This window comes from Osmerus mordax, chromosome 20 (genome assembly GCF_038355195.1).
Source record: "Osmerus mordax isolate fOsmMor3 chromosome 20, fOsmMor3.pri, whole genome shotgun sequence".
In the NCBI taxonomy this organism is placed as follows: domain Eukaryota; kingdom Metazoa; phylum Chordata; class Actinopteri; order Osmeriformes; family Osmeridae; genus Osmerus; species Osmerus mordax.
This window is the reverse complement of record NC_090069.1, coordinates 13,991,471-14,013,982: the sequence shown is the minus strand read 5'-3', so window position 1 is coordinate 14,013,982 and position 22,512 is coordinate 13,991,471. Positions and strand designations below refer to the sequence as shown.

At 56.2% G+C, this 22,512-nt stretch overlaps 11 non-coding genes and 8 pseudogenes across 11 annotated transcripts; all 19 read left to right on the top strand.

Moving 5' to 3' along the window:
• The first annotated feature begins 303 nt into the window (after positions 1–303).
• LOC136964600 (U2 spliceosomal RNA) lies at positions 304–494 on the top strand. Its single transcript, XR_010879095.1, has one exon. It is a non-coding gene; the product is annotated as a U2 spliceosomal RNA (small nuclear RNA).
• A 744-nt stretch (positions 495–1,238) lies between these two features.
• On the top strand, positions 1,239–1,356 carry LOC136964761 (U5 spliceosomal RNA). Its single transcript, XR_010879212.1, has one exon. It is a non-coding gene; the product is annotated as a U5 spliceosomal RNA (small nuclear RNA).
• Positions 1,357–2,114: 758 nt separating this feature from the next.
• On the top strand, positions 2,115–2,305 carry LOC136964599 (U2 spliceosomal RNA). The gene has a single exon (XR_010879094.1). It is a non-coding gene; the product is annotated as a U2 spliceosomal RNA (small nuclear RNA).
• Positions 2,306–3,050: 745 nt separating this feature from the next.
• Positions 3,051–3,168, top strand: LOC136964760 (U5 spliceosomal RNA). Its single transcript, XR_010879211.1, has one exon. It is a non-coding gene; the product is annotated as a U5 spliceosomal RNA (small nuclear RNA).
• Positions 3,169–4,234: 1,066 nt separating this feature from the next.
• On the top strand, positions 4,235–4,347 carry LOC136964650 (U2 spliceosomal RNA; annotated as a pseudogene).
• A 2,289-nt stretch (positions 4,348–6,636) lies between these two features.
• LOC136964623 (U2 spliceosomal RNA) lies at positions 6,637–6,814 on the top strand (annotated as a pseudogene).
• Positions 6,815–7,554: 740 nt separating this feature from the next.
• LOC136964758 (U5 spliceosomal RNA) lies at positions 7,555–7,672 on the top strand. The gene has a single exon (XR_010879209.1). It is a non-coding gene; the product is annotated as a U5 spliceosomal RNA (small nuclear RNA).
• A 758-nt stretch (positions 7,673–8,430) lies between these two features.
• LOC136964598 (U2 spliceosomal RNA) lies at positions 8,431–8,621 on the top strand. Its single transcript, XR_010879093.1, has one exon. It is a non-coding gene; the product is annotated as a U2 spliceosomal RNA (small nuclear RNA).
• A 745-nt stretch (positions 8,622–9,366) lies between these two features.
• LOC136964757 (U5 spliceosomal RNA) lies at positions 9,367–9,484 on the top strand. The gene has a single exon (XR_010879208.1). It is a non-coding gene; the product is annotated as a U5 spliceosomal RNA (small nuclear RNA).
• A 1,066-nt stretch (positions 9,485–10,550) lies between these two features.
• Positions 10,551–10,663, top strand: LOC136964649 (U2 spliceosomal RNA; annotated as a pseudogene).
• Positions 10,664–12,952: 2,289 nt separating this feature from the next.
• On the top strand, positions 12,953–13,130 carry LOC136964622 (U2 spliceosomal RNA; annotated as a pseudogene).
• A 738-nt stretch (positions 13,131–13,868) lies between these two features.
• Positions 13,869–13,986, top strand: LOC136964756 (U5 spliceosomal RNA). Its single transcript, XR_010879207.1, has one exon. It is a non-coding gene; the product is annotated as a U5 spliceosomal RNA (small nuclear RNA).
• A 714-nt stretch (positions 13,987–14,700) lies between these two features.
• Positions 14,701–14,855, top strand: LOC136964658 (U2 spliceosomal RNA; annotated as a pseudogene).
• A 474-nt stretch (positions 14,856–15,329) lies between these two features.
• Positions 15,330–15,534, top strand: LOC136964625 (U2 spliceosomal RNA; annotated as a pseudogene).
• Positions 15,535–16,267: 733 nt separating this feature from the next.
• On the top strand, positions 16,268–16,385 carry LOC136964755 (U5 spliceosomal RNA). The gene has a single exon (XR_010879206.1). It is a non-coding gene; the product is annotated as a U5 spliceosomal RNA (small nuclear RNA).
• An 802-nt stretch (positions 16,386–17,187) lies between these two features.
• LOC136964648 (U2 spliceosomal RNA) lies at positions 17,188–17,300 on the top strand (annotated as a pseudogene).
• Positions 17,301–19,589: 2,289 nt separating this feature from the next.
• Positions 19,590–19,767, top strand: LOC136964621 (U2 spliceosomal RNA; annotated as a pseudogene).
• A 739-nt stretch (positions 19,768–20,506) lies between these two features.
• Positions 20,507–20,624, top strand: LOC136964754 (U5 spliceosomal RNA). Its single transcript, XR_010879205.1, has one exon. It is a non-coding gene; the product is annotated as a U5 spliceosomal RNA (small nuclear RNA).
• A 1,474-nt stretch (positions 20,625–22,098) lies between these two features.
• LOC136964753 (U5 spliceosomal RNA) lies at positions 22,099–22,216 on the top strand. Its single transcript, XR_010879204.1, has one exon. It is a non-coding gene; the product is annotated as a U5 spliceosomal RNA (small nuclear RNA).
• The last annotated feature ends 296 nt before the right edge of the window (positions 22,217–22,512 follow it).

Genomic DNA, 22,512 nt, shown 5'->3' with positions numbered 1-22,512 from the left:
TGCTTGTCCTGCGGCTTTTGGCCTGGGCTTTCCGCTTCCGTCCCTGCTTGTCCTGCGGCTTTTGGCCTGGGCTTTCCGCTTCCGTCCCTGCTTGTCCTGCGGCTTTTGGCCTGGGCTTTCCGCTTCCGTCCCTGCTTGTCCTGCGGCTTTTGGCCTGGGCTTTCCGCTTCCGTCCCTGCTTGTCCTGCGGCTTTTGGCCTGGGCTTTCCGCTTCCGTGGTTTCGGCCGTTCTCGGTGTGGTGACCGAGCGGCCCAGGTGGTGCACGGAGGGTCCGCGCGCCGGGGGCGTCCGATAATGCGGTCATCGCTTCTCGGCCTTTTGGCTAAGATCAAGTGTAGTATCTGTTCTTATCAGTTTAATATCTGATATGTCCTCCATGCGAGGACAACATATTAAACGGATTTTTGCAACAGGGAGTCGGAACAGGGGCTCGCTCCGTCCGCTCCGCGCATCGCCCCGGTATTGCAGCGTCTCCGGGAAGGGTGCAATCTTTCTAAGCGTGTCAAAGAGAAAAGCTAGTGAGGGAGGGAGGGAGGGAGGGAGGGAGGGAAGGAGGGAATGTCTGAATGAGTGAGGTTTGGGGGAGAGGGGTTTAGGTTAGGGCTAGGGTTTTTGGGGTGAGGGTCAAAAAACTCTCAAAAGGGGGGGGCCCCCCAACAAAGCGGAACAAGCGATCCCTACCAAAAAAACGGGGTGAAAAGGGGGTGTGGGCGGAGCCCTGTCGGCCGGTGGCGTTTTCCCGCCCTTTTAGATATAAAAAAAAAAAAAAAAAAAAAAAAAAAAGGGAGTGACTGAGTGAGTGAGTGACTGAGTGAGTGAGTGACTGAGTGAGTGAGTGAGTGACAGAGAGAGAGAGAGAGAGAGAGAGAGAGAGAGAGAGAGAGAGAGAGCTGGCTGACATTCAGCGGGGCCGAGGTGAAAAACTGGAAGGCAATCGGAATGAGTTTTTTATCGCCGTGTCAGTCGACACCAACACGGAGTGGACTGGCTGGAAGGCGCATACGATAAACGCGTACGGATCTTAATGGAGAAAAAGCCATCAATGAAATGGAGAAAGTGCGGTAAGGAAAAGCCAAGCGGGCGGGCCGAGCCCCTCTGCGGCCCGTGGCGTTTCCGCGCCTTTTTTTTCCCGAGAAGGATGCGGTTCGCCCCGGTTCTCCCCGGTTCGCCCCCGCGGACGGGTGAGTCAGGGCCAACGGAGGGGTTGGGGGTAGGCCGTTTGGGTCGTTTCAAATCGACGCTCTGGTTCCCCTTCAGCACGCACAAGCCTTTCGCCTTTTACTAAAGACTTCCGTGGAGGGGAGCGCCGACGAGTGGAACGTGGTATTTTTGGGAGGCTTTGCCCGAGGGAGGGCAGAGCCTGATGGACGTGTGACAAAAGCAGGGTGAGGTTGGCTTTGGGGTTAGGTGCGTGCCTGCGGGTAAGGCAGGTTTTGTCTTTGCTTCTTCTGTAGCTGTTTCAATTCTGTTGCCTTTTGGCCTGGGCTTTCCGCTTCCGTCCCTGCTTGTCCTGCGGCTTTTGGCCTGGGCTTTCCGCTTCCGTCCCTGCTTGTCCTGCGGCTTTTGGCCTGGGCTTTCCGCTTCCGTCCCTGCTTGTCCTGCGGCTTTTGGCCTGGGCTTTCCGCTTCCGTCCCTGCTTGTCCTGCGGCTTTTGGCCTGGGCTTTCCGCTTCCGTCCCTGCTTGTCCTGCGGCTTTTGGCCTGGGCTTTCCGCTTCCGTCCCTGCTTGTCCTGCGGCTTTTGGCCTGGGCTTTCCGCTTCCGTCCCTGCTTGTCCTGCGGCTTTTGGCCTGGGCTTTCCGCTTCCGTCCCTGCTTGTCCTGCGGCTTTTGGCCTGGGCTTTCCGCTTCCGTCCCTGCTTGTCCTGCGGCTTTTGGCCTGGGCTTTCCGCTTCCGTCCCTGCTTGTCCTGCGGCTTTTGGCCTGGGCTTTCCGCTTCCGTCCCTGCTTGTCCTGCGGCTTTTGGCCTGGGCTTTCCGCTTCCGTCCCTGCTTGTCCTGCGGCTTTTGGCCTGGGCTTTCCGCTTCCGTGGTTTCGGCCGTTCTCGGTGTGGTGACCGAGCGGCCCAGGTGGTGCACGGAGGGTCCGCGCGCCGGGGGCGTCCGATAATGCGGTCATCGCTTCTCGGCCTTTTGGCTAAGATCAAGTGTAGTATCTGTTCTTATCAGTTTAATATCTGATATGTCCTCCATGCGAGGACAACATATTAAACGGATTTTTGCAACAGGGAGTCGGAACAGGGGCTCGCTCCGTCCGCTCCGCGCATCGCCCCGGTATTGCAGCGTCTCCGGGAAGGGTGCAATCTTTCTAAGCGTGTCAAAGAGAAAAGCTAGTGAGGGAGGGAGGGAGGGAGGGAGGGAGGGAAGGAGGGAATGTCTGAATGAGTGAGGTTTGGGGGAGAGGGGTTTAGGTTAGGGCTAGGGTTTTTGGGGTGAGGGTCAAAAAACTCTCAAAAGGGGGGGGCCCCCCAACAAAGCGGAACAAGCGATCCCTACCAAAAAAACGGGGTGAAAAGGGGGTGTGGGCGGAGCCCTGTCGGCCGGTGGCGTTTTCCCGCCCTTTTAGATATAAAAAAAAAAAAAAAAAAAAAAAAAAAAAGGGAGTGACTGAGTGAGTGAGTGACTGAGTGAGTGAGTGACTGAGTGAGTGAGTGAGTGACAGAGAGAGAGAGAGAGAGAGAGAGAGAGAGAGAGAGAGAGAGAGAGCTGGCTGACATTCAGCGGGGCCGAGGTGAAAAACTGGAAGGCAATCGGAATGAGTTTTTTATCGCCGTGTCAGTCGACACCAACACGGAGTGGACTGGCTGGAAGGCGCATACGATAAACGCGTACGGATCTTAATGGAGAAAAAGCCATCAATGAAATGGAGAAAGTGCGGTAAGGAAAAGCCAAGCGGGCGGGCCGAGCCCCTCTGCGGCCCGTGGCGTTTCCGCGCCTTTTTTTTCCCGAGAAGGATGCGGTTCGCCCCGGTTCTCCCCGGTTCGCCCCCGCGGACGGGTGAGTCAGGGCCAACGGAGGGGTTGGGGGTAGGCCGTTTGGGTCGTTTCAAATCGACGCTCTGGTTCCCCTTCAGCACGCACAAGCCTTTCGCCTTTTACTAAAGACTTCCGTGGAGGGGAGCGCCGACGAGTGGAACGTGGTATTTTTGGGAGGCTTTGCCCGAGGGAGGGCAGAGCCTGATGGACGTGTGACAAAAGCAGGGTGAGGTTGGCTTTGGGGTTAGGTGCGTGCCTGCGGGTAAGGCAGGTTTTGTCTTTGCTTCTTCTGTAGCTGTTTCAATTCTGTTGCCTTTTGGCCTGGGCTTTCCGCTTCCGTCCCTGCTTGTCCTGCGGCTTTTGGCCTGGGCTTTCCGCTTCCGTCCCTGCTTGTCCTGCGGCTTTTGGCCTGGGCTTTCCGCTTCCGTCCCTGCTTGTCCTGCGGCTTTTGGCCTGGGCTTTCCGCTTCCGTCCCTGCTTGTCCTGCGGCTTTTGGCCTGGGCTTTCCGCTTCCGTCCCTGCTTGTCCTGCGGCTTTTGGCCTGGGCTTTCCGCTTCCGTCCCTGCTTGTCCTGCGGCTTTTGGCCTGGGCTTTCCGCTTCCGTCCCTGCTTGTCCTGCGGCTTTTGGCCTGGGCTTTCCGCTTCCGTCCCTGCTTGTCCTGCGGCTTTTGGCCTGGGCTTTCCGCTTCCGTCCCTGCTTGTCCTGCGGCTTTTGGCCTGGGCTTTCCGCTTCCGTCCCTGCTTGTCCTGCGGCTTTTGGCCTGGGCTTTCCGCTTCCGTCCCTGCTTGTCCTGCGGCTTTTGGCCTGGGCTTTCCGCTTCCGTCCCTGCTTGTCCTGCGGCTTTTGGCCTGGGCTTTCCGCTTCCGTCCCTGCTTGTCCTGCGGCTTTTGGCCTGGGCTTTCCGCTTCCGTCCCTGCTTGTCCTGCGGCTTTTGGCCTGGGCTTTCCGCTTCCGTCCCTGCTTGTCCTGCGGCTTTTGGCCTGGGCTTTCCGCTTCCGTCCCTGCTTGTCCTGCGGCTTTTGGCCTGGGCTTTCCGCTTCCGTCCCTGCTTGTCCTGCGGCTTTTGGCCTGGGCTTTCCGCTTCCGTCCCTGCTTGTCCTGCGGCTTTTGGCCTGGGCTTTCCGCTTCCGTCCCTGCTTGTCCTGCGGCTTTTGGCCTGGGCTTTCCGCTTCCGTGGTTTCGGCCGTTCTCGGTGTGGTGACCGAGCGGCCCAGGTGGTGCACGGAGGGTCCGCGCGCCGGGGGCGTCCGATAATGCGGTCATCGCTTCTCGGCCTTTTGGCTAAGATCAAGTGTAGTATCTGTTCTTATCTTATCAAGACCTATCACTCTTTTAAACGTTGACTGTAAACTTTTTAGCAAGATTTTAACCTCTCGTATGTCTTGTGTTTTAGGGGACTTGATCCACCCGGATCAAGCCTGCGCCATCCCGGGAAGGAGGATCACGGACAGCCTGGTACTGATCAGAGACGCCATCTGTTTTGCGAGAGACAGAAACATTCGGCTAGTAGTCCTAAATTTAGATTTTGAGAAAGCCTTTGATCGGGTCTCGCACCAGTACCTTTTCAAGGTACTGCAAAAAGCGGGTTTTCCGGGGAGATTCCTAGCTTGGGTGGGACTGCTGTATGGGGACATTACCAGCAAAATCCTTGTTAACGGGTTCTTATCCAAAGCAGTGGAAGTTAACTGCGGCGTCCGTCAGGGGTGTCCCTTATCCCCCTTACTCTATGTCTGCTGTATAGAGCCGCTGGCGCAGATCTTGAGAAGGGACCAACTCATTTGTGGGTTGGGGATCCCGGGGACTGGGGGACTGACTGCCAAGTGCATTTTATACATGGACGACATCAACATTTTATGCACTGACCTTTTATCCGTAGACAGGACCCTGGACCGGACTGACTGGTTTGGCCTCGCTTCGGGTGCCAAGCTTAACAGGGACAAGACAGAGGGGAGACTTTTCGGACCGTGGGGTGGGACAGACATGACTAGGCTTCCCATGACGACGACCCAGACCGACCTCCGCATCCTCGGGGTACAGTTCGACCGGGAGGGGGGAGGGAGCGGAAACTGGGAGGGCTTACTGACAAAAACCCGACAGAGACTGACGTTCTGGGGACTCAGACGACTGACATTTGAAGGCAAGGTTTTAATCATCAAAGCAGTGATTTTACCCTTGTTCTTATTGATCGGTTCTGTTTTTATCCCCCCCAAACCCATTCTTTTAGTCCTCGACAGGATGGTGTTTTATTTCATCTGGGGGTCCAAGTGGGAGCGCCTGAAAAGAGATGTAGTGAAGAGAGCCCCACGAAACGGAGGGAAGGGACTCCCGGATTTTAAAGTGTTCTTTGGTAGCCGGTACACCGCACTCCACCTGGCACTGGCGACGACCCCATCCGGAAACCACAAGACCGCGGCCCTGACCAGATTCTGGATGGGGTCCTACCTCAGGCACCTGCAGTGGATCCCGAAAGACCTGAGGACGCCAGTGTCTTTTAACCTCCCCCCGGCCTACCTTTTTATTAAGACGTTTTTAAAGACACACATTTTAGAGAAAGAACCACTCACCGTTTTAACCAAACACCGCTCTGTTCTCTCTCTTGTGCAGGAACGGGAGGAAGTGACCCGAGTGCGCCGACTCGCCCTGGGTGAGTCGGCCACGGTCTGGCGGAACGTGAGCCACCCTGCCCTGCTGAACAAGCACCGAGACCTCTCCTGGATGGTGGCCCATGAGATCCTCCCGGTCAGAGCCGTCATGCACTCCCGGAGGCTGGCGACGACATCCAGGTGCCCGCGGCCGACTTGTGGCGGAGAGGAGACCGTGAGGCACCTGCTCTGGGAGTGCAGTGCCGCCCGGGACCTGTGGATCCTGGCGGGGCCCCTGATAACCCCGTGCCTGCCGGCAGGGGAGGTCCTAAACGCACAGCTGGTGCTCTACGGGGTGAGCCAGAGGACCATGACATCTGGACAATTCCGCCAACTCTGGCTCACCCTGACATGCTTCAAAGAAGCCCTCTGGACCTCCAGGAACCTGCTGGCGGGGAAGCGCGTGGAGATGTCCACCCAGGCAGCGGCGGAACTGGCTGCAGAGACCCTCGGGTGGTACATCCCACGCGCCATACGGAAGGGGCCCCCCTCCACGTGAAGTGGTCCGGGCGGCAGCGGCCTGGCTGCGCCGGAATGGCTGCCCAGGTCGAGGATCTCCGCTGGGCCCCGGAGGGGGAGGACTCGGTGGCTTGTTCAGCGGGGCAGGTAGAGGCAAGCCAGACAAGCTCATCCCGGTCCTGCACAATTGAGGAACAGAACCTTTAAATGCACTCACACACACACACTCACATAGCCACACAAGACACATAGCCACATACGCACACACACACACATAGTCACACACACACGTCACATTTTTAAAGACACATTGTAAAACATTCCTTTAAAGATGTCTTAACCAAGTGTACATTCTTTTATGGCTTTTTAACACTGCTGTATTTATTCATGATCACCTTGTTGTTTTAGCGGGCACTTTTTAACTACGATTTCGATTCAGTGCTTTTAAAGTAATTACACCAGTGTTTTAGCGCCCCCTATGCCCTGTAATTAATGTACCTTTTAAGAAAAGAAAAGACATGTAAAACGAATTGTTTTTATGAACTGTCAACGGTGAGAACCAATAAATTTTTCTCAAAAGAAAAAAATCTGTTCTTATCAGTTTAATATCTGATATGTCCTCCATGCGAGGACAACATATTAAACGGATTTTTGCAACAGGGAGTCGGAACAGGGGCTCGCTCCGTCCGCTCCGCGCATCGCCCCGGTATTGCAGCGTCTCCGGGAAGGGTGCAATCTTTCTAAGCGTGTCAAAGAGAAAAGCTAGGGAGGGAGGGAGGGAGGGAGGGAGGGAGGGGAACGTCTGAATGATTGAGGTTTGGGGGAGAGGGGTTTAGGTTAGGGCTAGGGTTTTTGGGGTGAGGGTCAAAAAACCCTCAAAAGGGGGGGGGGGGGCCAACAAAGCGAAACAAGCGATCCCTACCAAAAAAACGGGGTGAAAAGGGGGTGTGGGCGGAGCCCTGTCGGCCGGTGGCGTTTTCCCGCCCTTTTAGATATAAAAAAAAAAAAAAAAAAAAAAAAAAAAAGGGAGTGACTGAGTGAGTGAGTGACTGAGTGAGTGAGTGACTGAGTGAGTGAGTGAGTGACAGAGAGAGAGAGAGAGAGAGAGAGAGAGAGAGAGAGAGAGAGAGAGACTGGCTGACATTCAGCGGGGCCGAGGTGAAAAACTGGAAGGCAATCGGAATGAGTTTTTTATCGCCGTGTCAGTCGACACCAACACGGAGTGGACTGGCTGGAAGGCGCATACGATAAACGCGTACGGATCTTAATGGAGAAAAAGCCATCAATGAAATGGAGAAAGTGCGGTAAGGAAAAGCCAAGCGGGCGGGCCGAGCCCCTCTGCGGCCCGTGGCGTTTCCGCGCCTTTTTTTTCCCGAGAAGGATGCGGTTCGCCCCGGTTCTCCCCGGTTCGCCCCCGCGGACGGGTGAGTCAGGGCCAACGGAGGGGTTGGGGGTAGGCCGTTTGGGTCGTTTCAAATCGACGCTCTGGTTCCCCTTCAGCACGCACAAGCCTTTCGCCTTTTACTAAAGACTTCCGTGGAGGGGAGCGCCGACGAGTGGAACGTGGTATTTTTGGGAGGCTTTGCCCGAGGGAGGGCAGAGCCTGATGGACGTGTGACAAAAGCAGGGTGAGGTTGGCTTTGGGGTTAGGTGCGTGCCTGCGGGTAAGGCAGGTTTTGTCTTTGCTTCTTCTGTAGCTGTTTCAATTCTGTTGCCTTTTGGCCTGGGCTTTCCGCTTCCGTCCCTGCTTGTCCTGCGGCTTTTGGCCTGGGCTTTCCGCTTCCGTCCCTGCTTGTCCTGCGGCTTTTGGCCTGGGCTTTCCGCTTCCGTCCCTGCTTGTCCTGCGGCTTTTGGCCTGGGCTTTCCGCTTCCGTCCCTGCTTGTCCTGCGGCTTTTGGCCTGGGCTTTCCGCTTCCGTCCCTGCTTGTCCTGCGGCTTTTGGCCTGGGCTTTCCGCTTCCGTCCCTGCTTGTCCTGCGGCTTTTGGCCTGGGCTTTCCGCTTCCGTCCCTGCTTGTCCTGCGGCTTTTGGCCTGGGCTTTCCGCTTCCGTCCCTGCTTGTCCTGCGGCTTTTGGCCTGGGCTTTCCGCTTCCGTCCCTGCTTGTCCTGCGGCTTTTGGCCTGGGCTTTCCGCTTCCGTCCCTGCTTGTCCTGCGGCTTTTGGCCTGGGCTTTCCGCTTCCGTCCCTGCTTGTCCTGCGGCTTTTGGCCTGGGCTTTCCGCTTCCGTCCCTGCTTGTCCTGCGGCTTTTGGCCTGGGCTTTCCGCTTCCGTGGTTTCGGCCGTTCTCGGTGTGGTGACCGAGCGGCCCAGGTGGTGCACGGAGGGTCCGCGCGCCGGGGGCGTCCGATAATGCGGTCATCGCTTCTCGGCCTTTTGGCTAAGATCAAGTGTAGTATCTGTTCTTATCAGTTTAATATCTGATATGTCCTCCATGCGAGGACAACATATTAAACGGATTTTTGCAACAGGGAGTCGGAACAGGGGCTCGCTCCGTCCGCTCCGCGCATCGCCCCGGTATTGCAGCGTCTCCGGGAAGGGTGCAATCTTTCTAAGCGTGTCAAAGAGAAAAGCTAGTGAGGGAGGGAGGGAGGGAGGGAGGGAGGGAAGGAGGGAATGTCTGAATGAGTGAGGTTTGGGGGAGAGGGGTTTAGGTTAGGGCTAGGGTTTTTGGGGTGAGGGTCAAAAAACTCTCAAAAGGGGGGGGCCCCCCAACAAAGCGGAACAAGCGATCCCTACCAAAAAAACGGGGTGAAAAGGGGGTGTGGGCGGAGCCCTGTCGGCCGGTGGCGTTTTCCCGCCCTTTTAGATATAAAAAAAAAAAAAAAAAAAAAAAAAAAAAGGGAGTGACTGAGTGAGTGAGTGACTGAGTGAGTGAGTGACTGAGTGAGTGAGTGAGTGACAGAGAGAGAGAGAGAGAGAGAGAGAGAGAGAGAGAGAGAGAGAGAGCTGGCTGACATTCAGCGGGGCCGAGGTGAAAAACTGGAAGGCAATCGGAATGAGTTTTTTATCGCCGTGTCAGTCGACACCAACACGGAGTGGACTGGCTGGAAGGCGCATACGATAAACGCGTACGGATCTTAATGGAGAAAAAGCCATCAATGAAATGGAGAAAGTGCGGTAAGGAAAAGCCAAGCGGGCGGGCCGAGCCCCTCTGCGGCCCGTGGCGTTTCCGCGCCTTTTTTTTCCCGAGAAGGATGCGGTTCGCCCCGGTTCTCCCCGGTTCGCCCCCGCGGACGGGTGAGTCAGGGCCAACGGAGGGGTTGGGGGTAGGCCGTTTGGGTCGTTTCAAATCGACGCTCTGGTTCCCCTTCAGCACGCACAAGCCTTTCGCCTTTTACTAAAGACTTCCGTGGAGGGGAGCGCCGACGAGTGGAACGTGGTATTTTTGGGAGGCTTTGCCCGAGGGAGGGCAGAGCCTGATGGACGTGTGACAAAAGCAGGGTGAGGTTGGCTTTGGGGTTAGGTGCGTGCCTGCGGGTAAGGCAGGTTTTGTCTTTGCTTCTTCTGTAGCTGTTTCAATTCTGTTGCCTTTTGGCCTGGGCTTTCCGCTTCCGTCCCTGCTTGTCCTGCGGCTTTTGGCCTGGGCTTTCCGCTTCCGTCCCTGCTTGTCCTGCGGCTTTTGGCCTGGGCTTTCCGCTTCCGTCCCTGCTTGTCCTGCGGCTTTTGGCCTGGGCTTTCCGCTTCCGTCCCTGCTTGTCCTGCGGCTTTTGGCCTGGGCTTTCCGCTTCCGTCCCTGCTTGTCCTGCGGCTTTTGGCCTGGGCTTTCCGCTTCCGTCCCTGCTTGTCCTGCGGCTTTTGGCCTGGGCTTTCCGCTTCCGTCCCTGCTTGTCCTGCGGCTTTTGGCCTGGGCTTTCCGCTTCCGTCCCTGCTTGTCCTGCGGCTTTTGGCCTGGGCTTTCCGCTTCCGTCCCTGCTTGTCCTGCGGCTTTTGGCCTGGGCTTTCCGCTTCCGTCCCTGCTTGTCCTGCGGCTTTTGGCCTGGGCTTTCCGCTTCCGTCCCTGCTTGTCCTGCGGCTTTTGGCCTGGGCTTTCCGCTTCCGTCCCTGCTTGTCCTGCGGCTTTTGGCCTGGGCTTTCCGCTTCCGTCCCTGCTTGTCCTGCGGCTTTTGGCCTGGGCTTTCCGCTTCCGTCCCTGCTTGTCCTGCGGCTTTTGGCCTGGGCTTTCCGCTTCCGTCCCTGCTTGTCCTGCGGCTTTTGGCCTGGGCTTTCCGCTTCCGTCCCTGCTTGTCCTGCGGCTTTTGGCCTGGGCTTTCCGCTTCCGTCCCTGCTTGTCCTGCGGCTTTTGGCCTGGGCTTTCCGCTTCCGTCCCTGCTTGTCCTGCGGCTTTTGGCCTGGGCTTTCCGCTTCCGTCCCTGCTTGTCCTGCGGCTTTTGGCCTGGGCTTTCCGCTTCCGTGGTTTCGGCCGTTCTCGGTGTGGTGACCGAGCGGCCCAGGTGGTGCACGGAGGGTCCGCGCGCCGGGGGCGTCCGATAATGCGGTCATCGCTTCTCGGCCTTTTGGCTAAGATCAAGTGTAGTATCTGTTCTTATCTTATCAAGACCTATCACTCTTTTAAACGTTGACTGTAAACTTTTTAGCAAGATTTTAACCTCTCGTATGTCTTGTGTTTTAGGGGACTTGATCCACCCGGATCAAGCCTGCGCCATCCCGGGAAGGAGGATCACGGACAGCCTGGTACTGATCAGAGACGCCATCTGTTTTGCGAGAGACAGAAACATTCGGCTAGTAGTCCTAAATTTAGATTTTGAGAAAGCCTTTGATCGGGTCTCGCACCAGTACCTTTTCAAGGTACTGCAAAAAGCGGGTTTTCCGGGGAGATTCCTAGCTTGGGTGGGACTGCTGTATGGGGACATTACCAGCAAAATCCTTGTTAACGGGTTCTTATCCAAAGCAGTGGAAGTTAACTGCGGCGTCCGTCAGGGGTGTCCCTTATCCCCCTTACTCTATGTCTGCTGTATAGAGCCGCTGGCGCAGATCTTGAGAAGGGACCAACTCATTTGTGGGTTGGGGATCCCGGGGACTGGGGGACTGACTGCCAAGTGCATTTTATACATGGACGACATCAACATTTTATGCACTGACCTTTTATCCGTAGACAGGACCCTGGACCGGACTGACTGGTTTGGCCTCGCTTCGGGTGCCAAGCTTAACAGGGACAAGACAGAGGGGAGACTTTTCGGACCGTGGGGTGGGACAGACATGACTAGGCTTCCCATGACGACGACCCAGACCGACCTCCGCATCCTCGGGGTACAGTTCGACCGGGAGGGGGGAGGGAGCGGAAACTGGGAGGGCTTACTGACAAAAACCCGACAGAGACTGACGTTCTGGGGACTCAGACGACTGACATTTGAAGGCAAGGTTTTAATCATCAAAGCAGTGATTTTACCCTTGTTCTTATTGATCGGTTCTGTTTTTATCCCCCCCAAACCCATTCTTTTAGTCCTCGACAGGATGGTGTTTTATTTCATCTGGGGGTCCAAGTGGGAGCGCCTGAAAAGAGATGTAGTGAAGAGAGCCCCACGAAACGGAGGGAAGGGACTCCCGGATTTTAAAGTGTTCTTTGGTAGCCGGTACACCGCACTCCACCTGGCACTGGCGACGACCCCATCCGGAAACCACAAGACCGCGGCCCTGACCAGATTCTGGATGGGGTCCTACCTCAGGCACCTGCAGTGGATCCCGAAAGACCTGAGGACGCCAGTGTCTTTTAACCTCCCCCCGGCCTACCTTTTTATTAAGACGTTTTTAAAGACACACATTTTAGAGAAAGAACCACTCACCGTTTTAACCAAACACCGCTCTGTTCTCTCTCTTGTGCAGGAACGGGAGGAAGTGACCCGAGTGCGCCGACTCGCCCTGGGTGAGTCGGCCACGGTCTGGCGGAACGTGAGCCACCCTGCCCTGCTGAACAAGCACCGAGACCTCTCCTGGATGGTGGCCCATGAGATCCTCCCGGTCAGAGCCGTCATGCACTCCCGGAGGCTGGCGACGACATCCAGGTGCCCGCGGCCGACTTGTGGCGGAGAGGAGACCGTGAGGCACCTGCTCTGGGAGTGCAGTGCCGCCCGGGACCTGTGGATCCTGGCGGGGCCCCTGATAACCCCGTGCCTGCCGGCAGGGGAGGTCCTAAACGCACAGCTGGTGCTCTACGGGGTGAGCCAGAGGACCATGACATCTGGACAATTCCGCCAACTCTGGCTCACCCTGACATGCTTCAAAGAAGCCCTCTGGACCTCCAGGAACCTGCTGGCGGGGAAGCGCGTGGAGATGTCCACCCAGGCAGCGGCGGAACTGGCTGCAGAGACCCTCGGGTGGTACATCCCACGCGCCATACGGAAGGGGCCCCCCTCCACGTGAAGTGGTCCGGGCGGCAGCGGCCTGGCTGCGCCGGAATGGCTGCCCAGGTCGAGGATCTCCGCTGGGCCCCGGAGGGGGAGGACTCGGTGGCTTGTTCAGCGGGGCAGGTAGAGGCAAGCCAGACAAGCTCATCCCGGTCCTGCACAATTGAGGAACAGAACCTTTAAATGCACTCACACACACACACTCACATAGCCACACAAGACACATAGCCACATACGCACACACACACACATAGTCACACACACACGTCACATTTTTAAAGACACATTGTAAAACATTCCTTTAAAGATGTCTTAACCAAGTGTACATTCTTTTATGGCTTTTTAACACTGCTGTATTTATTCATGATCACCTTGTTGTTTTAGCGGGCACTTTTTAACTACGATTTCGATTCAGTGCTTTTAAAGTAATTACACCAGTGTTTTAGCGCCCCCTATGCCCTGTAATTAATGTACCTTTTAAGAAAAGAAAAGACATGTAAAACGAATTGTTTTTATGAACTGTCAACGGTGAGAACCAATAAATTTTTCTCAAAAGAAAAAAATCTGTTCTTATCAGTTTAATATCTGATATGTCCTCCATGCGAGGACAACATATTAAACGGATTTTTGCAACAGGGAGTCGGAACAGGGGCTCGCTCCGTCCGCTCCGCGCATCGCCCCGGTATTGCAGCGTCTCCGGGAAGGGTGCAATCTTTCTAAGCGTGTCAAAGAGAAAAGCTAGGGAGGGAGGGAGGGAGGGAGGGAGGGAGGGGAACGTCTGAATGATTGAGGTTTGGGGGAGAGGGGTTTAGGTTAGGGCTAGGGTTTTTGGGGTGAGGGTCAAAAAACCCTCAAAAGGGGGGGGGGGGCCAACAAAGCGAAACAAGCGATCCCTACCAAAAAAACGGGGTGAAAAGGGGGTGTGGGCGGAGCCCTGTCGGCCGGTGGCGTTTTCCCGCCCTTTTAGATATAAAAAAAAAAAAAAAAAAAAAAAAAAAAAGGGAGTGACTGAGTGAGTGAGTGACTGAGTGAGTGAGTGACTGAGTGAGTGAGTGAGTGACAGAGAGAGAGAGAGAGAGAGAGAGAGAGAGAGAGAGAGAGAGAGAGCTGGCTGACATTCAGCGGGGCCGAGGTGAAAAACTGGAAGGCAATCGGAATGAGTTTTTTATCGCCGTGTCAGTCGACACCAACACGGAGTGGACTGGCTGGAAGGCGCATACGATAAACGCGTACGGATCTTAATGGAGAAAAAGCCATCAATGAAATGGAGAAAGTGCGGTAAGGAAAAGCCAAGCGGGCGGGCCGAGCCCCTCTGCGGCCCGTGGCGTTTCCGCGCCTTTTTTTTCCCGAGAAGGATGCGGTTCGCCCCGGTTCTCCCCGGTTCGCCCCCGCGGACGGGTGAGTCAGGGCCAACGGAGGGGTTGGGGGTAGGCCGTTTGGGTCGTTTCAAATCGACGCTCTGGTTCCCCTTCAGCACGCACAAGCCTTTCGCCTTTTACTAAAGACTTCCGTGGAGGGGAGCGCCGACGAGTGGAACGTGGTATTTTTGGGAGGCTTTGCCCGAGGGAGGGCAGAGCCTGATGGACGTGTGACAAAAGCAGGGTGAGGTTGGCTTTGGGGTTAGGTGCGTGCCTGCGGGTAAGGCAGGTTTTGTCTTTGCTTCTTCTGTAGCTGTTTCAATTCTGTTGCCTTTTGGCCTGGGCTTTCCGCTTCCGTCCCTGCTTGTCCTGCGGCTTTTGGCCTGGGCTTTCCGCTTCCGTCCCTGCTTGTCCTGCGGCTTTTGGCCTGGGCTTTCCGCTTCCGTCCCTGCTTGTCCTGCGGCTTTTGGCCTGGGCTTTCCGCTTCCGTCCCTGCTTGTCCTGCGGCTTTTGGCCTGGGCTTTCCGCTTCCGTCCCTGCTTGTCCTGCGGCTTTTGGCCTGGGCTTTCCGCTTCCGTCCCTGCTTGTCCTGCGGCTTTTGGCCTGGGCTTTCCGCTTCCGTCCCTGCTTGTCCTGCGGCTTTTGGCCTGGGCTTTCCGCTTCCGTCCCTGCTTGTCCTGCGGCTTTTGGCCTGGGCTTTCCGCTTCCGTCCCTGCTTGTCCTGCGGCTTTTGGCCTGGGCTTTCCGCTTCCGTCCCTGCTTGTCCTGCGGCTTTTGGCCTGGGCTTTCCGCTTCCGTCCCTGCTTGTCCTGCGGCTTTTGGCCTGGGCTTTCCGCTTCCGTGGTTTCGGCCGTTCTCGGTGTGGTGACCGAGCGGCCCAGGTGGTGCACGGAGGGTCCGCGCGCCGGGGGCGTCCGATAATGCGGTCATCGCTTCTCGGCCTTTTGGCTAAGATCAAGTGAGTATCTGTTCACATCAAGCAGATATTGACCCGCCCCCGTCGATACCGGATCGCCTGATAGGGATCCGGTGACGGGGGTGGGTCGGAGCGGTCGTCTGCCTGGGGGTTTCGGCCCCGACGCCAGACGGGGACTTGTCCCCTTTTCAGAGCGTTGGGTGCTTCGGCTCCCAACGTTGCTGGTAACCCAGAGGCGGGCCAGGCCGCCGGAGGGAACCAACGGTTGGACGGACGGAGGGCCGGACTACCAGGATTTGGAATCCTCGCAAGAGGATAGGAAAATCCTCGCCGAAGGGCAGCCTGGGAGAAGTGGCGAAGGGATGGTGCCTTCCCAGGGGCCGTCGCGATAGAGGGCAGAGGGCCAGTCGCTCGACTCCACTGGCGAGGACGACTGGGAGGAGAGCGCGACGGGGACTTTGGGGCGAAAGCCTCAACCCCCGCCAAACTTGGACTCCCGCTTGTAAACCCCCTAGGGGGTAATTGAAATGTGCGCCCCCTTGTGGGGCTTTTGTCCTGTACCCCCTTGTGGGGATCCTGTATGTTTTGACTGTCTTTGTTGATTGTCTTTTATTCTGAAATGGTTTTAAGAGTTGATAAATACTTCTTTTTCTTTTTTTTTAGAAGAAAAAAAAAAAAAAAAAAAAAAAAAAATCTGTTCTTATCAGTTTAATATCTGATATGTCCTCCATGCGAGGACAACATATTAAACGGATTTTTGCAACAGGGAGTCGGAACAGGGGCTCGCTCCGTCCGCTCCGCGCATCGCCCCGGTATTGCAGCGTCTCCGGGAAGGGTGCAATCTTTCTAAGCGTGTCAAAGAGAAAAGCTAGTGAGGGAGGGAGGGAGGGAGGGAAGGAGGGAATGTCTGAATGAGTGAGGTTTGGGGGAGAGGGGTTTAGGTTAGGGCTAGGGTTTTTGGGGTGAGGGTCAAAAAACTCTCAAAAGGGGGGGGCCCCCCAACAAAGCGGAACAAGCGATCCCTACCAAAAAAACGGGGTGAAAAGGGGGTGTGGGCGGAGCCCTGTCGGCCGGTGGCGTTTTCCCGCCCTTTTAGATATAAAAAAAAAAAAAAAAAAAAAAAAAAAAAGGGAGTGACTGAGTGAGTGAGTGACTGAGTGAGTGAGTGACTGAGTGAGTGAGTGAGTGACAGAGAGAGAGAGAGAGAGAGAGAGAGAGAGAGAGAGAGAGAGCTGGCTGACATTCAGCGGGGCCGAGGTGAAAAACTGGAAGGCAATCGGAATGAGTTTTTTATCGCCGTGTCAGTCGACACCAACACGGAGTGGACTGGCTGGAAGGCGCATACGATAAACGCGTACGGATCTTAATGGAGAAAAAGCCATCAATGAAATGGAGAAAGTGCGGTAAGGAAAAGCCAAGCGGGCGGGCCGAGCCCCTCTGCGGCCCGTGGCGTTTCCGCGCCTTTTTTTTCCCGAGAAGGATGCGGTTCGCCCCGGTTCTCCCCGGTTCGCCCCCGCGGACGGGTGAGTCAGGGCCAACGGAGGGGTTGGGGGTAGGCCGTTTGGGTCGTTTCAAATCGACGCTCTGGTTCCCCTTCAGCACGCACAAGCCTTTCGCCTTTTACTAAAGACTTCCGTGGAGGGGAGCGCCGACGAGTGGAACGTGGTATTTTTGGGAGGCTTTGCCCGAGGGAGGGCAGAGCCTGATGGACGTGTGACAAAAGCAGGGTGAGGTTGGCTTTGGGGTTAGGTGCGTGCCTGCGGGTAAGGCAGGTTTTGTCTTTGCTTCTTCTGTAGCTGTTTCAATTCTGTTGCCTTTTGGCCTGGGCTTTCCGCTTCCGTCCCTGCTTGTCCTGCGGCTTTTGGCCTGGGCTTTCCGCTTCCGTCCCTGCTTGTCCTGCGGCTTTTGGCCTGGGCTTTCCGCTTCCGTCCCTGCTTGTCCTGCGGCTTTTGGCCTGGGCTTTCCGCTTCCGTCCCTGCTTGTCCTGCGGCTTTTGGCCTGGGCTTTCCGCTTCCGTCCCTGCTTGTCCTGCGGCTTTTGGCCTGGGCTTTCCGCTTCCGTCCCTGCTTGTCCTGCGGCTTTTGGCCTGGGCTTTCCGCTTCCGTCCCTGCTTGTCCTGCGGCTTTTGGCCTGGGCTTTCCGCTTCCGTCCCTGCTTGTCCTGCGGCTTTTGGCCTGGGCTTTCCGCTTCCGTCCCTGCTTGTCCTGCGGCTTTTGGCCTGGGCTTTCCGCTTCCGTCCCTGCTTGTCCTGCGGCTTTTGGCCTGGGCTTTCCGCTTCCGTCCCTGCTTGTCCTGCGGCTTTTGGCCTGGGCTTTCCGCTTCCGTCCCTGCTTGTCCTGCGGCTTTTGGCCTGGGCTTTCCGCTTCCGTCCCTGCTTGTCCTGCGGCTTTTGGCCTGGGCTTTCCGCTTCCGTGGTTTCGGCCGTTCTCGGTGTGGTGACCGAGCGGCCCAGGTGGTGCACGGAGGGTCCGCGCGCCGGGGGCGTCCGATAATGCGGTCATCGCTTCTCGGCCTTTTGGCTAAGATCAAGTGTAGTATCTGTTCTTATCTTATCAAGACCTATCACTCTTTTAAACGTTGACTGTAAACTTTTTAGCAAGATTTTAACCTCTCGTATGTCTTGTGTTTTAGGGGACTTGATCCACCCGGATCAAGCCTGCGCCATCCCGGGAAGGAGGATCACGGACAGCCTGGTACTGATCAGAGACGCCATCTGTTTTGCGAGAGACAGAAACATTCGGCTAGTAGTCCTAAATTTAGATTTTGAGAAAGCCTTTGATCGGGTCTCGCACCAGTACCTTTTCAAGGTACTGCAAAAAGCGGGTTTTCCGGGGAGATTCCTAGCTTGGGTGGGACTGCTGTATGGGGACATTACCAGCAAAATCCTTGTTAACGGGTTCTTATCCAAAGCAGTGGAAGTTAACTGCGGCGTCCGTCAGGGGTGTCCCTTATCCCCCTTACTCTATGTCTGCTGTATAGAGCCGCTGGCGCAGATCTTGAGAAGGGACCAACTCATTTGTGGGTTGGGGATCCCGGGGACTGGGGGACTGACTGCCAAGTGCATTTTATACATGGACGACATCAACATTTTATGCACTGACCTTTTATCCGTAGACAGGACCCTGGACCGGACTGACTGGTTTGGCCTCGCTTCGGGTGCCAAGCTTAACAGGGACAAGACAGAGGGGAGACTTTTCGGACCGTGGGGTGGGACAGACATGACTAGGCTTCCCATGACGACGACCCAGACCGACCTCCGCATCCTCGGGGTACAGTTCGACCGGGAGGGGGGAGGGAGCGGAAACTGGGAGGGCTTACTGACAAAAACCCGACAGAGACTGACGTTCTGGGGACTCAGACGACTGACATTTGAAGGCAAGGTTTTAATCATCAAAGCAGTGATTTTACCCTTGTTCTTATTGATCGGTTCTGTTTTTATCCCCCCCAAACCCATTCTTTTAGTCCTCGACAGGATGGTGTTTTATTTCATCTGGGGGTCCAAGTGGGAGCGCCTGAAAAGAGATGTAGTGAAGAGAGCCCCACGAAACGGAGGGAAGGGACTCCCGGATTTTAAAGTGTTCTTTGGTAGCCGGTACACCGCACTCCACCTGGCACTGGCGACGACCCCATCCGGAAACCACAAGACCGCGGCCCTGACCAGATTCTGGATGGGGTCCTACCTCAGGCACCTGCAGTGGATCCCGAAAGACCTGAGGACGCCAGTGTCTTTTAACCTCCCCCCGGCCTACCTTTTTATTAAGACGTTTTTAAAGACACACATTTTAGAGAAAGAACCACTCACCGTTTTAACCAAACACCGCTCTGTTCTCTCTCTTGTGCAGGAACGGGAGGAAGTGACCCGAGTGCGCCGACTCGCCCTGGGTGAGTCGGCCACGGTCTGGCGGAACGTGAGCCACCCTGCCCTGCTGAACAAGCACCGAGACCTCTCCTGGATGGTGGCCCATGAGATCCTCCCGGTCAGAGCCGTCATGCACTCCCGGAGGCTGGCGACGACATCCAGGTGCCCGCGGCCGACTTGTGGCGGAGAGGAGACCGTGAGGCACCTGCTCTGGGAGTGCAGTGCCGCCCGGGACCTGTGGATCCTGGCGGGGCCCCTGATAACCCCGTGCCTGCCGGCAGGGGAGGTCCTAAACGCACAGCTGGTGCTCTACGGGGTGAGCCAGAGGACCATGACATCTGGACAATTCCGCCAACTCTGGCTCACCCTGACATGCTTCAAAGAAGCCCTCTGGACCTCCAGGAACCTGCTGGCGGGGAAGCGCGTGGAGATGTCCACCCAGGCAGCGGCGGAACTGGCTGCAGAGACCCTCGGGTGGTACATCCCACGCGCCATACGGAAGGGGCCCCCCTCCACGTGAAGTGGTCCGGGCGGCAGCGGCCTGGCTGCGCCGGAATGGCTGCCCAGGTCGAGGATCTCCGCTGGGCCCCGGAGGGGGAGGACTCGGTGGCTTGTTCAGCGGGGCAGGTAGAGGCAAGCCAGACAAGCTCATCCCGGTCCTGCACAATTGAGGAACAGAACCTTTAAATGCACTCACACACACACACTCACATAGCCACACAAGACACATAGCCACATACGCACACACACACACATAGTCACACACACACGTCACATTTTTAAAGACACATTGTAAAACATTCCTTTAAAGATGTCTTAACCAAGTGTACATTCTTTTATGGCTTTTTAACACTGCTGTATTTATTCATGATCACCTTGTTGTTTTAGCGGGCACTTTTTAACTACGATTTCGATTCAGTGCTTTTAAAGTAATTACACCAGTGTTTTAGCGCCCCCTATGCCCTGTAATTAATGTACCTTTTAAGAAAAGAAAAGACATGTAAAACGAATTGTTTTTATGAACTGTCAACGGTGAGAACCAATAAATTTTTCTCAAAAGAAAAAAATCTGTTCTTATCAGTTTAATATCTGATATGTCCTCCATGCGAGGACAACATATTAAACGGATTTTTGCAACAGGGAGTCGGAACAGGGGCTCGCTCCGTCCGCTCCGCGCATCGCCCCGGTATTGCAGCGTCTCCGGGAAGGGTGCAATCTTTCTAAGCGTGTCAAAGAGAAAAGCTAGGGAGGGAGGGAGGGAGGGAGGGAGGGAGGGGAACGTCTGAATGATTGAGGTTTGGGGGAGAGGGGTTTAGGTTAGGGCTAGGGTTTTTGGGGTGAGGGTCAAAAAACCCTCAAAAGGGGGGGGGGGGGCCAACAAAGCGAAACAAGCGATCCCTACCAAAAAAACGGGGTGAAAAGGGGGTGTGGGCGGAGCCCTGTCGGCCGGTGGCGTTTTCCCGCCCTTTTAGATATAAAAAAAAAAAAAAAAAAAAAAAAAAAAAAGGGAGTGACTGAGTGAGTGAGTGACTGAGTGAGTGAGTGACTGAGTGAGTGAGTGAGTGACAGAGAGAGAGAGAGAGAGAGAGAGAGAGAGAGAGAGAGAGAGAGAGCTGGCTGACATTCAGCGGGGCCGAGGTGAAAAACTGGAAGGCAATCGGAATGAGTTTTTTATCGCCGTGTCAGTCGACACCAACACGGAGTGGACTGGCTGGAAGGCGCATACGATAAACGCGTACGGATCTTAATGGAGAAAAAGCCATCAATGAAATGGAGAAAGTGCGGTAAGGAAAAGCCAAGCGGGCGGGCCGAGCCCCTCTGCGGCCCGTGGCGTTTCCGCGCCTTTTTTTTCCCGAGAAGGATGCGGTTCGCCCCGGTTCTCCCCGGTTCGCCCCGCGGACGGGTGAGTCAGGGCCAACGGAGGGGTTGGGGGTAGGCCGTTTGGGTCGTTTCAAATCGACGCTCTGGTTCCCCTTCAGCACGCACAAGCCTTTCGCCTTTTACTAAAGACTTCCGTGGAGGGGAGCGCCGACGAGTGGAACGTGGTATTTTTGGGAGGCTTTGCCCGAGGGAGGGCAGAGCCTGATGGACGTGTGACAAAAGCAGGGTGAGGTTGGCTTTGGGGTTAGGTGCGTGCCTGCGGGTAAGGCAGGTTTTGTCTTTGCTTCTTCTGTAGCTGTTTCAATTCTGTTGCCTTTTGGCCTGGGCTTTCCGCTTCCGTCCCTGCTTGTCCTGCGGCTTTTGGCCTGGGCTTTCCGCTTCCGTCCCTGCTTGTCCTGCGGCTTTTGGCCTGGGCTTTCCGCTTCCGTCCCTGCTTGTCTGCGGCTTTTGGCCTGGGCTTTCCGCTTCCGTCCCTGCTTGTCCTGCGGCTTTTGGCCTGGGCTTTCCGCTTCCGTCCCTGCTTGTCCTGCGGCTTTTGGCCTGGGCTTTCCGCTTCCGTCCCTGCTTGTCCTGCGGCTTTTGGCCTGGGCTTTCCGCTTCCGTCCCTGCTTGTCCTGCGGCTTTTGGCCTGGGCTTTCCGCTTCCGTCCCTGCTTGTCCTGCGGCTTTTGGCCTGGGCTTTCCGCTTCCGTCCCTGCTTGTCCTGCGGCTTTTGGCCTGGGCTTTCCGCTTCCGTCCCTGCTTGTCCTGCGGCTTTTGGCCTGGGCTTTCCGCTTCCGTCCCTGCTTGTCCTGCGGCTTTTGGCCTGGGCTTTCCGCTTCCGTGGTTTCGGCCGTTCTCGGTGTGGTGACCGAGCGGCCCAGGTGGTGCACGGAGGGTCCGCGCGCCGGGGGCGTCCGATAATGCGGTCATCGCTTCTCGGCCTTTTGGCTAAGATCAAGTGTAGTCAAAGAGAAAAGCTAGGGAGGGAGGGAGGGAGGGAGGGAGGGAGGGGAACGTCTGAATGATTGAGGTTTGGGGGAGAGGGGTTTAGGTTAGGGCTAGGGTTTTTGGGGTGAGGGTCAAAAAACCCTCAAAAGGGGGGGGGGGGCCAACAAAGCGAAACAAGCGATCCCTACCAAAAAAACGGGGTGAAAAGGGGGTGTGGGCGGAGCCCTGTCGGCCGGTGGCGTTTTCCCGCCCTTTTAGATATAAAAAAAAAAAAAAAAAAAAAAAAAAAAAGGGAGTGACTGAGTGAGTGAGTGACTGAGTGAGTGAGTGACTGAGTGAGTGAGTGAGTGACAGAGAGAGAGAGAGAGAGAGAGAGAGAGAGAGAGAGAGAGAGCTGGCTGACATTCAGCGGGGCCGAGGTGAAAAACTGGAAGGCAATCGGAATGAGTTTTTTATCGCCGTGTCAGTCGACACCAACACGGAGTGGACTGGCTGGAAGGCGCATACGATAAACGCGTACGGATCTTAATGGAGAAAAAGCCATCAATGAAATGGAGAAAGTGCGGTAAGGAAAAGCCAAGCGGGCGGGCCGAGCCCCTCTGCGGCCCGTGGCGTTTCCGCGCCTTTTTTTTCCCGAGAAGGATGCGGTTCGCCCCGGTTCTCCCCGGTTCGCCCCCGCGGACGGGTGAGTCAGGGCCAACGGAGGGGTTGGGGGTAGGCCGTTTGGGTCGTTTCAAATCGACGCTCTGGTTCCCCTTCAGCACGCACAAGCCTTTCGCCTTTTACTAAAGACTTCCGTGGAGGGGAGCGCCGACGAGTGGAACGTGGTATTTTTGGGAGGCTTTGCCCGAGGGAGGGCAGAGCCTGATGGACGTGTGACAAAAGCAGGGTGAGGTTGGCTTTGGGGTTAGGTGCGTGCCTGCGGGTAAGGCAGGTTTTGTCTTTGCTTCTTCTGTAGCTGTTTCAATTCTGTTGCCTTTTGGCCTGGGCTTTCCGCTTCCGTCCCTGCTTGTCCTGCGGCTTTTGGCCTGGGCTTTCCGCTTCCGTCCCTGCTTGTCCTGCGGCTTTTGGCCTGGGCTTTCCGCTTCCGTCCCTGCTTGTCCTGCGGCTTTTGGCCTGGGCTTTCCGCTTCCGTCCCTGCTTGTCCTGCGGCTT